Source organism: Mesocricetus auratus, unplaced genomic scaffold (assembly GCF_017639785.1).
Source record: "Mesocricetus auratus isolate SY011 unplaced genomic scaffold, BCM_Maur_2.0 Super-Scaffold_100691, whole genome shotgun sequence".
Taxonomy (NCBI): domain Eukaryota; kingdom Metazoa; phylum Chordata; class Mammalia; order Rodentia; family Cricetidae; genus Mesocricetus; species Mesocricetus auratus.
Genome location: NW_024429267.1, coordinates 18,851,141 through 18,867,359, shown reverse-complemented (window position 1 = coordinate 18,867,359; position 16,219 = coordinate 18,851,141). Strand labels below are relative to the sequence as shown.

The 16,219-nt window shown below is 38.5% G+C and overlaps 1 pseudogene; it reads right to left on the bottom strand.

Annotated features, from left to right (window-relative positions):
• Window positions 1-936: 936 nt before the first annotated feature.
• LOC101835245 lies at window positions 937-2,896 on the bottom strand (annotated as a pseudogene).
• Between the last annotated feature and the right edge of the window lie 13,323 nt (window positions 2,897-16,219).

The window sequence follows — 16,219 nt, the reverse complement described above, 5'->3', positions numbered from 1 at the left end:
TATTTAGGAGCGAAAATAAAAAAGTCTTTGTGTATAGCAATTAGCACCTTCTAAAGCTCACTGAAGTGGAATCTCTGGGATGCTTAATGGATTCCTTGGACTCATGGCTTATATTGTTGGGGAAGAGATGGAAGCAGCAAAGACCTTATATTTTTCTGTTTAATGGAAAAATTTAATTTTAATTAAATTTTTAGTTGGCATATAAAGTAATGAGTTTCATCATGACAACTTCCAACCTATGTGTCCCTGTGTTTTGTCATTTTCTCCCTTCCCTCTCTCTTATCCTATGGGTCCCCATATTCTATCTACATGTCTTCCTCTAGTGAGTCTGTGTTCCTAATTTTAGTTTATGGAACACATAGACACACACACACTCACACACACAAACACACACTCTCTTTTAAATTTAGTTTCTGCATCTAAGAGTTAATTTGCATCATTTATTTCAATCATAATATTTTCTAGTTGCATCCATTTTCCTATAATTGCCATGATTTCATTTTTCTTTATGGCTATATAAAATCCCACTGTGTATACTTAGCACATTAAAAAATTTAATCATTTACCCATAGACATGTAGGGTATTTCTGTTTCCTGGATAACGTAAACAACATTTTGATAAATATGATGTATACATTCTCCTTTTGGTGTGTTTACTTACAGTTCTTTTGTTATTTACCCGAGACTGGTACAGTTGGATCAAGCGGCATTTCTGTTTTTAGAATGGTCATACAAAATTATATTCCCACCAGAAATAAATAGGTGCATCTTTTCCCACATGCTCCCTAGTGTTTGTTGTTATTTATTCTCTTTATGATGGTCATTTTGACCTGAGTGAAATTCAGTCTCAAGGCAATCTTAACTTAGAGTTTTCTTTCTTTCTTTTTCTTTTTTATAATCACAAATAGGACTTTTTATTTGTCACTATTAAAATCTTTAAACAGCTTCTTGGGCTGATGGTTCATATCCATCAGCGTGTTGAACTTTGACCCCTGTCTCACCAACAGTAGCTTTTCCAGAACTGCCACCTTCACCATGGAGTCATGAGTTTTCCCAATCCAAACTTGGGTTTCTTCAGCATTTTTACTTTTCTAATAACGACATCATGAAGAATCCATACAGACTGGCAAGTCTTTTCTATGCCTTTCCAGTGTTGTCTGGAATCAGTTTATTAACTGTTTCCTTCAAGTCTGCACTCCTTGGATCATGATTTCCTTCATCTTCTTTCAGATCTGGCAGATGGTGCAGCACATAAGAGGTCTTGCATATCTGGTTGTTGTGATTTTTTTTTTTTTAGTGAAACCGACTCGGAAAAAATGGAACAAATAATGATCTGTTGTCTTATCATCAGCATGGGTTTCAGTCAAGATCTGCCACTTTTTGACTATGGAACACATTTCTGTCTAGGGTAAGATCTATGACATGGAAGTTAGCCAGATAGTTTTTGCCCTGAACATTCTTATTAATTAGTTTGAATTTTTTTATCATTTTTCATTTTAATTTTAAATAGCTTGTTTTACATGTCAATCCCAGTTCCCTCTCCCTCCCCTCTTCCCGCACTCCCCTTCCCCCCCCTCCCACCCTATTGCCAAATCCTTCCCCATAGGGGATATCCAGAGTCTGTCATTTTACTCTTGGTAGGGTCAAGGCACTCCCCTAAGAGTCCAGGCTGAGAGAGCATCTCTCTTTGTGCTATAGGCACATGAAGACAGTTTGTATACCAGGGATAGACACTGATCCACAGCTCAGGGCCCCATAGGTTGCCCAGGCCTTCTCACTGACACTCACATTTGGGGGGTCCAGATCAGTCCCATGCTGGCCTCCCCACTGTCGGTCTGGGGTCCAAGAGCACTCCCCTGTTCAGATCAGCTGTCTCTGCTGGTTTTGCCAGCCCATTCTTTGCCAATTTGCTCATCACTCCTCTCTCTCTGTCACTGGGTTCTTTGGGTTCAGTTCAGTGATTAGTTGTGTGTTTGCCTCTGCTTCCATCAGTCACAGGATGAAGGCTCCCGGATGGTTATAGACATCAAGTTCATTATCAGGAATGGGCATTCAAGGTGGTCCCTCCACTATTGCTTAGCTTGCCAATTGATGTTATACCTTTAGATCACTCGAGGTCACTCTGGTGCCTGATCTGTCTTCGATCCTATGATTCCCTCTTCCCCCTATTCTACCCCCACCCCCTCAACTTCCTGTTCCCCCATGACCAACTCCCTTCCTCTTTACCCCCTCTATTCTTCCCAGGTCCCACTCCCCCACACCCCTCGCCGTGTTCCCCATCCATTCAGAGGATCTTGTCTCCATCCTCTTCTCTTGGGTACTATGCATATATGCATATCTTTTAGGTTCTTTCCTGTTTCCCAGACTCTCTATCTGTGGAAGTGCAGACTGGCACTATCCTGATCCATATCTAAAATCCATATATGAGTGAGTACATACCATGTTTGTCTTTTTGCGACTGGGTTACCTCACTCAGGATGGTTTTTCTTCCAGTGCTATCCATTTCCCTGCGAATTTCAAGATTCCATTGTTTTTTTCTGCTGAGTAATACTCCATTGCTTAAATGTACCACATTTTCTCTATCCACTCTTCAGTTGAGGGGCATCTAGGTTGCTTCCAGGTTCTGGCTATTACAAACAATGCTGCTATGAACATAGTGAAGCAGATGCCCTTGTATGAACCTGCCTCATTTGGATAAATGCCTAAGAGTGGAATTGCTTCTGTAGATCAGCAAGGCTAACTTCAAACACACAACCCCGAGGCCATCACATGCAATTTTGGTTCCTTGAGTCCTTATGACTAGTGTTTATCCAATGTTTCCAATGTTGAACATATTTGGAGCCTTTGCATCATACCAATCTTTCTTAGAAATTGGTTTCTTCTTGCCAACTGCCATGGTGCTGCTCTGAGAGGCAAAAGCAATTTAGAATTTTCCAACAGTTAACAATGCTGGAAAATATTTTTGGTCATTTTAATTTCTTCTTTTGAGAACTGTCTATTCAGTTCATTAGCACATTTATTGATGGGATGATTTTGGTTTTTGGTATTTAATTTTTAAGTACTTTGCATATCCTATAACTTAATCCCCATCACAGTTAGGTTTGTTTCCCCATTTTCTAATCAATGAGGCAGCTTCTTTAGTATGTCAATTATTTCCTCCCATCAGAAGCTTTAAATTTTCTTGGAATCTCATTTGTCAATTTTTGAAATTAATTTATGTTCTATTTTATTATTTTTTCAGAGAATCATCATATATGCTATGTCTTAAAGTATTTTCTCTGCTCTCCTCTAGTTGTTTCAAGGATTTAGACCTTACATTCAGATCTTGGATTCATTTTGAACTGATTTTCATTCATCTTGAGAAAGCTACACTTAAATCTTTTTTACATGAGAAAATCCAGTTCTTGCAGCATAATTTCTTAGAGGTTATCTTCTCAGCAATGTATGTTTTCAACAGCATTATCAAGATTGTATGAGCCAGAAGACTAGGGTGTCTGTTATGAGATTTTGTCTTCTTTGTATGACAGGGAAGCTCTATCCTTGGGATCTCAACCAAACGGTTGACCAAACAAGACCTGAAAAAGGATATCGGCTGACATGAACATGGATGGGGAAAATCTCACAAGGTTCTACCCATAATGAAGAACTAAAGGTTGATGAGAAAGGGAGAAACCATCTTCTCAAGGGATGAGCCCCAATAGGCTACCTAATCCCAAATCATTGTATTTATACATATATATATATATATAAAACATAATAATAATTAAAGAATAATAGGTCATGAATTTGGGAGTTGAAGGGACATGGCATAGTTGTTGGGAAGCGCGCGGGGGTAGGGGGAGCTGATGTTAAAAATAGTAATTTCTATGTATAAAATTATTTAAAAATCTTTAAGAAATGAGGTAGCTGTAAGATTATGGGTTTATTTCTGGGTTATCTACTTTGCTTGTTTGGCTTAGTTGTCTGCCTTTGTGATAGTATCATGCTGGTTTGTTTGAGATAGGGTATTGTGATATCTCTACATCACTTTTTCTGTTTGGACCATTTGGGATCCTCTTGCTTTTTTGTGAACTTTTTGATTGTTTATTCTAGTTCTGTAATGAGTACTATTGTGATTTTTAGGGAAGTTCCATGCAATCTATGGATTTTCTTAAGGAACAAGAAATACTGTAAAAATAGCCATTTTTACAATATTGATTCTACTAATTGACACGAATGGGAGGTCGTCCCATCTTCCAGTGTCTCCCTCACTTTTTTGTTAAGTGTCTTAAGGTTTCCATTGTAAAGTTCTTTCCCCCTTTTTGGTAAGGTTTATTCCTAAGGTTACTGTGGTGGTTTTAATACGTTACATCTGTGAACACTTTACCTCAGTCGGTGACTCTGTTTGGGGAGGTTGTTGAATCTTTAAGAGGTACAGCCTTGCTGGAGGAAGTACATCATTGGGGACAGACTTTAAGGCTCTATAGTCTTGTCCCACTTCCTGTTTCCTTATTTGCTTCCTGTGTCCTGATGATCAGCCAGCCTTCTGCCGCTGACACCTGCTGCTTTGCCTTCCCTGTCACCTAGACTGTAATCCTTTCGAAACTTAAGCCAAAGTAAACTCTTAGAGAAGTTATTTTTTGCTGTGGTATTTCATTACAGCAACAAGAAAGTAACTAATGTAGCTTTTGTTTATTTATTTTTAAATGGAAGCCTTTGCAAGTGGGATTTTCCCTGTGATTTCTCTAAATTTATTATTGGTGCATAGGAAAGCGTCTTATTTTTGCATGTTGATTTTGTATCTTGTTACTTTTCTAAAGGTGTTTATCAGGTCTGAGAGTATTTTTTATGCTAGAATTCTTAAGGTGTTTTCATTTTAGGGTTATTTCGTGTGCAAGTAGGAATAATTTGAATTCTTCTTTTCCCATGCTTCATTTTATTTCTTTCTCTTGTCTTACTCATCTAGTATAGACTTCAAGTATTGTATCAAGTAAGAATTGAGAGGGTGGGCAGTCTTGTTCCAGATTTTGGAACAAATGCCCTTAATGTTTCTTCATTGAGTAAAATATTTGCTTTGTGTTTGTTGTATACAGCCTTTTCATTTTGGAGTATGTTCTTTTTAATACTATTTTCTTCAGAAGTTTTATAATGAAGAGATATTGAACTTTGAACATAAAAGATTTTTGAACAGACTGAAATTTACCCATGCAAATGTGTGACCATATTTGTCATACAGAAACAGCTGTAACTATACCATTAAGTAGTTCATTCACAAAGAATTTAAGTCAGTTTTGTTGTGTTTTCAGATTTCTTTGGACTTTTTATTTAACTTGATATGCATTTGTTTAAATTCATGCTAATATGATTATGCTGATTATAATGGCTTATGGGCATTTTTCTTTTAAAGGTCTTTTTTTTCTTGTTTTTTTGAGACAGGGTTTCTCTGTGGCTTTGGAGGCTGTCCTAGAACTAGCTCTTGTAAACCAGGCTGGTCTTGAAATCACAGAGATCTGCCTGTCTCTGATTAAAAGCGTGCGCCACCACTTCCCGGCTTCTTTTAAAGGTTTATATATTCTTTCTCTCTCTCTGTCTCTCTCCCTTCCTCTCTCTATCTCTGTCTCTCTCTCCTATCCTCCCTCTCTCTCTCTCTCTCTCTCTCTCTTTCTGTTTGTGTGTGTGTGTGTGTGTGTGTGTGTGTGTGTGTGTGAATTCTATGTGTGCAGTTGCCTACTGAGGCCAGAAGAGGGCAGTTGTTAAGAATGGTAGAAAGGACTGAGGCTCTTTCCCCAGATCGTACCTTGAAGGTGATCCATGATGGCATCTTGTGCTGCCACAAACTTAATCAAGTTGAAATCCTGTCCAAAGAAATGGGTCAGAAATGAATTCATGTATCTGGAAAATGCTGTGTCTTGGATTCTTTGTGGAATGCCAGCTTTGCCTGATCACCGCAGAATGCCAACTTTTGATGTGTGCTTATTGGAAGAAGAATGAATCTTTCACATAATTCCCTTTCAGTAAGAATTTTTGCGTCTGGTTGAAATAATTGTTTTGGGTACATTTTTTTTAAAAAGCAGCATGTTCTATTTGATTTTCGGTTAATACTAGTTGGAAAGAAAATATTTTCTGCAACTTAAATATATATTTTGAAGTTTATGTTTAAAAGTCACAGTGATGTTGCTCACTGTGGTGATTCATATGATCATATTCGCTTCTTTTCATCATGTTCATAAACGGCAACAGTTGCTGCAGTCCTTGAAGGTAATGGAAGGAAGCCTTCACAACCAGGAAATGAAACCCGTCCTGTGAAAGCCATTACTGTGCATAGACTCTTTTCTCTCCCTTTGCTCTCAACAGATGTTAGAAACGGAGAGACATTTTTTTGAGCAGTTAAATTTTTGGAGAGGTGTCCATGATGTTTCTTTTAATTTCAAGCCATGATTCTTAAATTGTGCATGATCCATGTGGCTAGGAAAGATTCCTTGGTGTGTCTGCCTCACTGTCAGGGACATGTGGAATTACATTGCCTCTTTAAGCAACATGTTTCAAGGTAGGTATGGAACAAACTGCATATGAAAAGTTTTATGGATTAACTTAAACCACATGAGGGAAGTGTTCAGCCCTATTAGTTATAAGACCTCATTTATTATAAGAGCAACAACCACCACCATGTTCATTGAAAACTCATTTTTTGCTTTCCATGGTTGTGAGTTTGTCAGCATCTTTATTAATACCATTTTAATGCCTTTCCTTAAAGTCTTAAATAACTGAGAACTGGAGAATCTCTGGGTTTAATTAAAATGGTTGTTTTATGAGACTGAGAACTTAAAGTTAGCTTGCTGCCTGGAGTCCTTAAGAGTATCTTTTCAAATTCATGTGAGTCAGAACCAGCTGGAGAAACTTGCTTCCATTTTCTTGGGAAAAAGATGAAGCTTGTCCTCCTAAAATTAGAAATCCTCTTGAATAAGAATATCCAGTCATTCTTTATCCCTTCCCTCCTCCCGCATAGACAGAAGCCTTCATGAAAAGCATTCATACTATTTATCAAATGCTATTTGTGTCAGAGAACTCAGATTTCAAAGGCTCAGTCTATTAGTAGTCCAGACAGGAGCTTAGGTTAAGTGGTGTTAAGGTGTCAAAACTCCTGAGAATAAGTTAGAAACTTGGTACCAGTTAACTTCATTCTTCATCATGACTCACAGAACCGATGACATATCAGAGGAAGTCTTTTTTGAGCAAACAGAGGGCATCCTAGAATAATTGAAACACTATTCACCAATGTGTGCCCACCTTTTAGGAACTATTCCAGTCCCATGAAATAATTTCAAGCTGTCTCACCAAGACTCAGAGGCTTTTCCATTTCTGAAGTTGTCCCCCCAGCCAGACGTGATTCCACAACTAGATGATATGAGATATAAAATTATTTCCCAAGGTACTGGGTTTGTTTTACTATCCAAAGTTAAACTCTTTCATGTGCTCCGTGAGAAGCTGAGTGGCTCATAATCACACAAAATGAATGCATGTAATCAGTTCTGTATCTTGAACACAAGTAGAGAACATACAGCTCTGATTAGGAAGAAAATATGATTTTTCCCTATCTGACTAAACATAAGTACAAAAGAGCTTTACTTATTTGTCTGTTGAAGGGGTGTGCAGTTGTGAGTCTTTTCAGGGTGTGTGTCTGCCTAAACCCAAGGGTTGGATCACCCATAAGACATCCTAGACACTGACTCAAGAGTTGGTCCTACTGACTTACTTAGAATTAGCTCTACCAAGTCCATCTGAATATAACTTCAGACTCACACAGAATTGAATTGACTCTTCCAGCTCTGGGATTAAGCTGGAGTGTTTTGAGGAACTTTAAACCTCAGAGATACAGCTGATTATCCACAAAATGAGAGGGAAAAGAGAATGTTGATTGGTTTCATATATGAACTCTCACACCTTAACATTTCTGATGTCTATAGATTTGGTTGAATTTTAACTTTGTTTTCATGGAATATAATTTCTTGGTTTTTGGGTATTTTTGAGACAGGGTTTCTCTGTAGCTTTGGAGGCTGTCCTGGAACTCACTTTGTAGACCAGGCTGGTCTCGAACTCACAGAGATCCGCCTACCTCTGCCTCCCGAGTGCTGGGATTAAAGGCATGTGCCACCAACGCCCCGCGATTTCTTGGTTTTTGGAGTATGGACAATAGGGTGAGAAAGGTAGCTGGCTGGTGGTGGCAAACGCCTTTGATCCTAGCACTCAGGAGGCAGAGGCAGGCGAATCTCTGTGAGTTTGGGGCTGGCCTTATCTCCAGAGTGAGTTCAAGGACTGCTAGGACTACACAGAAAAACCCTGTCTTGACCTCTCCCCACCCCCGCAAACAAAAAAATGAGATGTAGATAAGAACCACATCAAATCTCTCTCCCTTGTTTTTGCATTACTTTTTTCCTTTCATTCTTTCCAAACAAGTTTTGTCAAAATAATTACCAGAATACCTGGTGCTAGAAACCAGAGAAATAGGGAGAATAGGGAGAAATAAGAACAAGATTGGGTAAAGAAAGGAAGTAAAGAAGAAAACAAAAACTCACAAACAAAAAAAATCAACCCTTCCCATTCCAACCACCACTGTCTGTTAACTGTGGCAAGGAGCCACGTGGAGGCAGAGTAATGGCTCCCCCAAAAATATGTTTATGCCCTAATCTTTGATACTTTACATGCTTATATTGCCAAAAGGACTTTGAAGATGTGATCAAAGATTTTGAGAAGTATATCTATACTATATCTATAGTATAGCTTCTAAAGCCTTCGGTCTAATTTCATAACAGAATCATGAGAGGCACAGAACTTTTCTGTGTTGTAGTCAAGATAAGAGGAAGACATGGCAGTGGAAGAATGTTCAGAGATGTAATGCAGAGGACACCGAAAATGGAAGATGGGAACCATAAACTAGGGACTGCAGGCATAGATTTGCCCAAAGCACATCTGTTTGCCTAACTTTATGATTCTGTTTTAGGGAGTGAGATTTGAAGATGATTTAAAATGTGAAAGGATTTAGATTAAATCTGGGGCCCAGGTTTCAGTTTTTCCTTTTGTCAGTATGAAACAGGTTCTTTGATATGTTAAGACAAAACAAAAACAGCAGCAAAAAAAAAAAACTGTTTGCTCTCCTAGTTTGCATGGCAATCCTTTTCACTTAGAACACTTTCTGCTATGTTGTCAGCACACTATCCACATTATTGTTTTCCCATATTTTTTAAAAATTTAACCATTTGATTATTTTTATTACTATTGAATTAATGGATTATTTAAAACCTAACATGAAATTAACCTTTCCTGAGTCTTGTTTTAGTTAACTTGTAAATAATCATATCCACTAATGGAGTCTTTATTATCTGTTGGATAGCTTTGGCTCTTTGGCTACTGAGGTAAATAAATATATGTTCTAATCTTGGAGTTACTTTATGTATCCATTAAAAACCTTTATTTTGTAAATTCTTAGCCTGTGTTACTATTTGGAAAATGAGTACAAAGGAACTGAGCACATTTGCCAAGAACTCATTTTAACTGTTTTCCATCTGAAAAATCAGAAATGGATGAAATATAGAAAACATAATTTAGTTATGCTGAGATCCATGTAAACTCATACAGACTATTCAAAACCACATAACCACAGAATGTCAGAGTTTGAAGGGACACTAAGTTATTACTACCATTACTGCACTTTTATTTTTAAATAATATAAAATCTACTCTGATAATAGAAATTGAAGTTTAAAATACAGTGTTGTTAATTGTGTGTAGTACCTTGTATACCAGGTCATTAGAGCTCATCTATCTCTGGCTGGGGACATATCTGAGTATAGACCATTTCCTAGCTTGTATGAGACCCTGGTTCAATCCCAGGAACCACAGACACACACACACACACACATACACACACACAGAGAGAGAGAGAGAGAGAGAGAGAGAGAGAGAGAGAGAGAGAGAGAGAGAGAGAGAGAGAGAGAGAGAGAGAGAGACGAGGCCAAACAACCCAACCCAACCCAAACCAAACTTTTTTTATCGGTGATCAGTGCCCCATTTCCCTACCCTTCCAGGCTTTTGTAACCACTAATCTACCATCTGATGTTTACTATTTTAACTATTTTGTTTGGAAAATGGACTATTTCACGGACCCATGAAATACTTGTCTGGTTTTCCCGGGTTCACTCTCAGAGTTTACCTGTGTTTCCACACATTGTAGGGCTTCCTTCTTTTTAAAGGCCGAATGAAGCATTTATGTCACCATCTGTAGATTTGTACTGTTTTCAGCCTTGTTCAGGGAAGTTTTCTAGTATGTAGAATAAGCAGCTGCATACTGACCAGCTAAACTGACCCCCACAACTCCAAGGCTCAAAGAATATACTGGAGGGATGGGGAAGGATGTAAATGCTGACAGATGGGGAGGAGTGCTGTGAAATGCTGAATTCTGGACATGACATGGCTGCTGTATACAAAAACTCACAGCAGCCGTTGTTACCTGCAAGAGACCTCTATATGATCAAGCCAATTAAAAATGTCAACTTTCTCCTAGGAATATTGGAAGTTATGCCTGTAAACTCTCGCCAACATGATGGCCTAGCATAAGCTGTTGTGACTTCGTGTGATTCAAGCTTTAATATTTGAAGATTCATTTAGGATCAACCATGGCTTATCATGGAGATTATTCCCCAAGTGTTTGAGAATAATCCGTGTTCTGCTACTTGTTTTGTTCTAGATGTGTCTGTTAGGCTTATGTGGTCTACAGTATTGTCAAGCCCATAACTTCTTTTTTTTTCCTACTGCTTTATGCTCTTTTGAAAAAGATAGTGTTTACACTTCTACCTTTATTGCGTTAGTATTTACTCCACTACTGAGATTGATCAATATTTGTTTGACACATTTAGATATACTAGACTGGATGAACATCTATTTATTTAACCCTCCTTGGGAATTGACCTTTTAAATTTTCAAATCAAAATTTTTGTTTATAGCTACTTTTTTGGTCACCATTTGATATGGTATCTTTTCCATCACTTCCCTTTCAGTCTCCATGTGGTGTTAAATCTCAAGAAACCTTGCTGCACATAACATGTATTTGGGTCTTTTTAAAGAAATATATTCAGTGACTCTACATGCTTTATTAGAAGTTTGAATTTATTTACATTTAAGCTACTTCTAGGGAAGGGTCTCCTATGCCATGTTGATACTGTTTTCTATTGTCTTGTATTTCTCTAGTCTCTTTTTTCTGTCATCTTTTGATGTTACGTGTGACTGGAAGGGTCACGAATCCTAGAACAGAACAAACTGCTGGCATTTTCCTGAACTAATGTAATTTCTAGTTGTATTCTAAATACTTATCTTTAAACCTACAGATAAATTGACTCTCAGTCCTCCCCAAAGAAGGTTCTTACAGATGGAGACTATTACAAAGAATCACTATTTAAATTCAGTGACCATGAGGTACTCATTAACAATTGATGCATGCACAATGCAACTTCTATGCCTTAGGCTTGGGAAAAACTAAGGAAAGGGGTGATGGGGGAAGTCCTATGTATATATCAATAAAGCACTGTTGGGCCAATAGGGAACCAAGATAGGTGGGACTAGGAGTCCAGGAGAACTCTGGGAAGGAGAAACACAGAGAGTCAAGATGTAAAGCCATGGGGTAGGAAGCCCGGAACTATTCTCCGGTAAGAGAAATACTTAGATTAACAATTATGGGGTAATTAGTTAAGTCAGAGCTAGCCAGTAAGAAACAAGCAAGGCCAACAGCTTCATAATTAATATAGCTTCCTGTGTGTTTATTTGGGACTGATGTGGCACTAGAACCAGGCTGGTGGGAAGGCTTCTCTCAAGAAAAAGGCTTCCCTTTACAAATGGTGTCAGAGCGGGATTGAATTTTCACGTAGAACGACAAAAGCTTTAAAGGAATTTTAGAAACAAAAGGACAGAGAGAAGCACGGCTTTTTGGTAGCAGCATTTTCTCAGGTGGGCTCTGTTTTGCTAGCGGCAAGCAGAGACTTGCGGCTGGATTAAGTGAGGCTTCCTGACTCAGCATAAAAAAAAATCCCAAAGCGAACAAGGTTCTTTTAAAAGGCTTTGCTAATGATTTAAAAGTTGTACGTACAGCTGGAAGTGGCAGTGACCACATCTCCAAGCCGGCAACTGGAGTCACGCTTACGCCCGCCATCTTGGAAAAAAATGGCAGTTTAAACTGCCACGGTTTTAACAGATAAGACACGTGGCCATAAAAACATAAAGATTTACAGTAAAGTCAGACTTGGATGAAGAAAAACCTCTAAAGGTTTACAGTGTGTTTAAAATTATATGTAAGATTGAGAGAGAGAGAGAGAGAGAGAGAGAGAGAGAGAGAGAGAGAGAGAGAGAGAGAGAGAGAGAGAGAGAGAGAAAACAGAATAGTGGTAAATAGAGAAGCCGGGTGTGGTGGCGCATGCCGGTAGGAATTGCTCAAGAGGTAGAGGCAGGTGGATTTCCAAAGAGAAACCCTGTCTCAGAGAAACAGATAAAGAAATAAAAGTAAAAATAAAAATAAAGTAATAATAGATAAATAAATAAGCCACGTAAAGATGGAAAATACAGAGAGTCTGGATACTATATGCTATTGTGTTTTTCAGTTTTTTGATTGCTCAGGAAGGAACAACTGCTAAAGTACACTTGATTATAAATGCTGCTGAATTAATTCAACTTATATCTTTTGAAAATGCCTTGACTTCAAAATTTAAGTATAAGGATATGTTACTTGGGAAAGGAATTTTTATTTATGTTTCTACAGAAAATGAAAAGCTGAGGATTCCTTCCAGGCTTCTGTGGTTTGATGAACCAAGACCCCCGGAAGCAGTGGGCCAGGTGTTCCAACAATTGAGACAGCTAAGATGATGGAGCTTCACAGACCCTGAAAATAAGGACTTATACAGGTTTCTGAGTTTTGTCATGATCCCCATGGTATGACTAGTGCCCCCTTCCAGCACGAAGCAGTTTGGAATGAGCGACGTTCTAATTTCCATCCTGTTTATAAATCTTTGTTTTCATTTAAATGGGGTTGTTTATAATTGGTTAATGATCACAACCAATCTTTTTTTAATGGTAAAAAGGGGAATTATGGTATGGGTATGGTTTTTCATTTATTGATACAAATTCAAGGTCAATTTTGTGATGTGTATATTTCTCCTCTTGATGAAGTATTGTGCTTATACTGATATTTTAAAACATAATGCATAATTCATTACAGACTATAGATAGTTACTTATAATAGTGAGAACTTATAGTTAGGTAAGTTAGTTTTGTAGATATTCAGAAATATATTTGAGATGGATAGACAGTCTTCAATCCTTTCAAAGACCTTCAGAAAATGGCATTTTAAATGGTTTAGGATTTTTCTTGACAATGAGAAATGTCTGCTTCTGGCACACCAATTATGTCTGAGAGGAAGATGAGCATCGAAGAAACTCGTTATGAAGTTCGCTTTCAACATGGCAAGATTAGCCATTTGGGCAAGAAACTGCTCTTGCCTAGACTGCTTGACTGTTTCTGTATAAACTGGACATGCAGGACCCACAGGAAAGTGACTGCTGAACTTAAAAAGTCCTACAGGGATCCTGCTTCATGGAAGAGTCTACAAGACTCTCTGCAGGACACAGAAAAATGACTGACAGACTGCTGATACAGATGGACAGTTTTGAAATTTCCTGCTTTGCTGAGAAATCTTCTGGACACATTGTGGCCTATGGGTTGAAGATGGATGTCCCAACATTACAGAGGAACTTTGGGTGTCTGTCCAGGTAGCAAGATGTCTCTGTCAACTCTAGTGTTTATATATTATCCTTCTGTGGTCTTTGATAGAGTTGAAGGCAGATAGTTATAATTATAGTTTTCCTTAGTTATGATAAAAGATAAGCTACATATAGAACTTTGGACTCACAAGGATGGGATGGATGATATTCTCTTGAAATCTTGCTAAAATATTGTAACTGTGTTCTTACTTGATAACTGTTCTGTTATATATAATTTGACTATGTTAAAGTTAAGACCTTTCTTTTTGTTTAGACAGAAAAGAGGAGATGATGGGGGAAGTCCTATGTATATGTCAATAAAGCACTGTTGGGCCAATAGGGAACCAAGAGAGGTGGGACTAGGAGTCCAGGAGAACTCTGGGAAGGAGAAACGCAGAGAGTCAAGATGTAATGCCATGGGGTAGGAAGCCCGGAACTATTCTCCGGTAAGAGAAATACTTAGATTAACAATTATGGGGTAATTACTTAAGCCAGAGCTAGCCAGTAAGAAACAAGCAAGGCAAGCAGCTTCATAATTAATATAGCCTCCTGTGTGTTTATTTGGGACTGATTCGGCACTAGAACCAGGCTGCAGGGAAGGCTTCTCTCAAAGGAAAAAGCTTCCCTTTACAAAGGGGAAGGGACAGTAAGACTGTAGAAGTTTGAGGATGAAGACACCTGTTGTCAAGTAACATGACAGGGAGACTGTACCCACAGAATCTCAACAGTATGGTTACCTACAAGACCTTCAGGATGACATCAGCTGACCTGCCAACAAGGACAGTGATATTTTACAAGGTCTTATCCCTAGATGGAATGCTTCAGGCAACCAGTGGCTACTGAGAAATGGGGAAATCAATATTTTCCAGGAATAAGTTCCTGCATAGGTTGTACTATCCTAACTGATCAGCCTAGACACATGTACATGCAAACAGTGTTAAATAGCCTCAGTAGGTTGTATATACATGTACACACACACACACACACACACACACACACACACACACACATTAAATTAAAGGGAGAGGTCATGAATTTGTAAGGGAGTTGGAGGACCCAGGGTCTATCTAGTCTCAGTTCTCATCTACCAGACAGTGTCAGACATTGGTTCCATCTCATGGTGTGAGCCTTAAATACAATAAGATAGTGGTTGGTAATTTCTATAATGTTAGTGTCACTTTTCCAGCAGGTATGTCATGTAGGCAGGGAGGGACACAATTTAATCACTTTATCTAGGTTGAAAGGAAAAATACTTCCTTGAGAATTCTCACATCCTGAGGTTCCATCTAAAAAAGGAGGCAGAAAATATTTAAGTAGCCACAGGAACATTGAACTGGAAAGATTATTCATCCCATTCCTTGTAACAGAAAAATGGTAGAAATAGAAGGAACTGTCATCCCTAGAAACACAGAGCATGCCTTTTCCAAGTAGATCCCATCACCAAGTCCTGGGCAATAGGCCACAAAGACAAATACATAGTCATTTCTTGCACTGAGTGGATTTTAAATTGTCTTGACTTTCTAAAAAGGAAACCTCAAAAACAAATTATTTCAACCAAACACGGTGTAGCAAGACTCAATAAGACTAGGCACAAACTCTCATATCAAGGTTGGGCATGGCAACCAAAGAGCAGACAAAATTGACAGAGACACCCCACTCCCACTGTTAGGAGTCCCACAAAAATGCCAAGATAAACAATTATAACATATACAAGTCTTTTCTTTCTTTATTTTGTGAGGTTTATTTATTTATTTTTATTTAATTAATTAATTAAAAAATTTTCCCTTTTAAAATTTAAATTAGAAACAAGCTTTTTTTTACATGTCAATTCCAGTTCCCTCTCCCTCCCCTCCTCCCCTGCCCCCACTGACCCACTAACCCATCCCCTTTCTGCTCCCCAGAGAGAGTGAGGCCTTCCATGGGGGATCTTCAAACTCTGTCATATCATTTGGAGCAGGACCTAGACCCTCCCTCTATGTGGATTGGGCTCCCAAAGTCCATTCATGTACTAGGGATAAATACTCATTTACTACCAGGGGTCCCATAGATTAACCAGATCTCCAAACTGACATCCACGATCGGGGTTTTGGAACAGTCCTATGCTGATTTCTCAGCTATCAGTCTGAAGTCCATGAGCTCCCCTTGTTCAGGTTAGCTGTTTCTGTGGGTTTGTCCAGCCTGGTCTTGACCCCTTTGTGCATCATTCCTCCCTCTCTGCAACTGGATTCCAGAGTTCAGCTCAGTGTTTAGCTATGGTTGTCTGCTCCTGCTTCCATCAGCTATTGGATGAAGGCTCCAGGATGCCATATAAGGTAGTAGTCAATATAATTTTCAGAGAAGAGCATTTAAGGTAATCTCTTGACCTTTGCTTAGATTGTTATTTGGGGTCAACCTTGTAGATCTCTGGACATTTCCCTACTTCCAGATTTCTCTTTAAGCCTATAA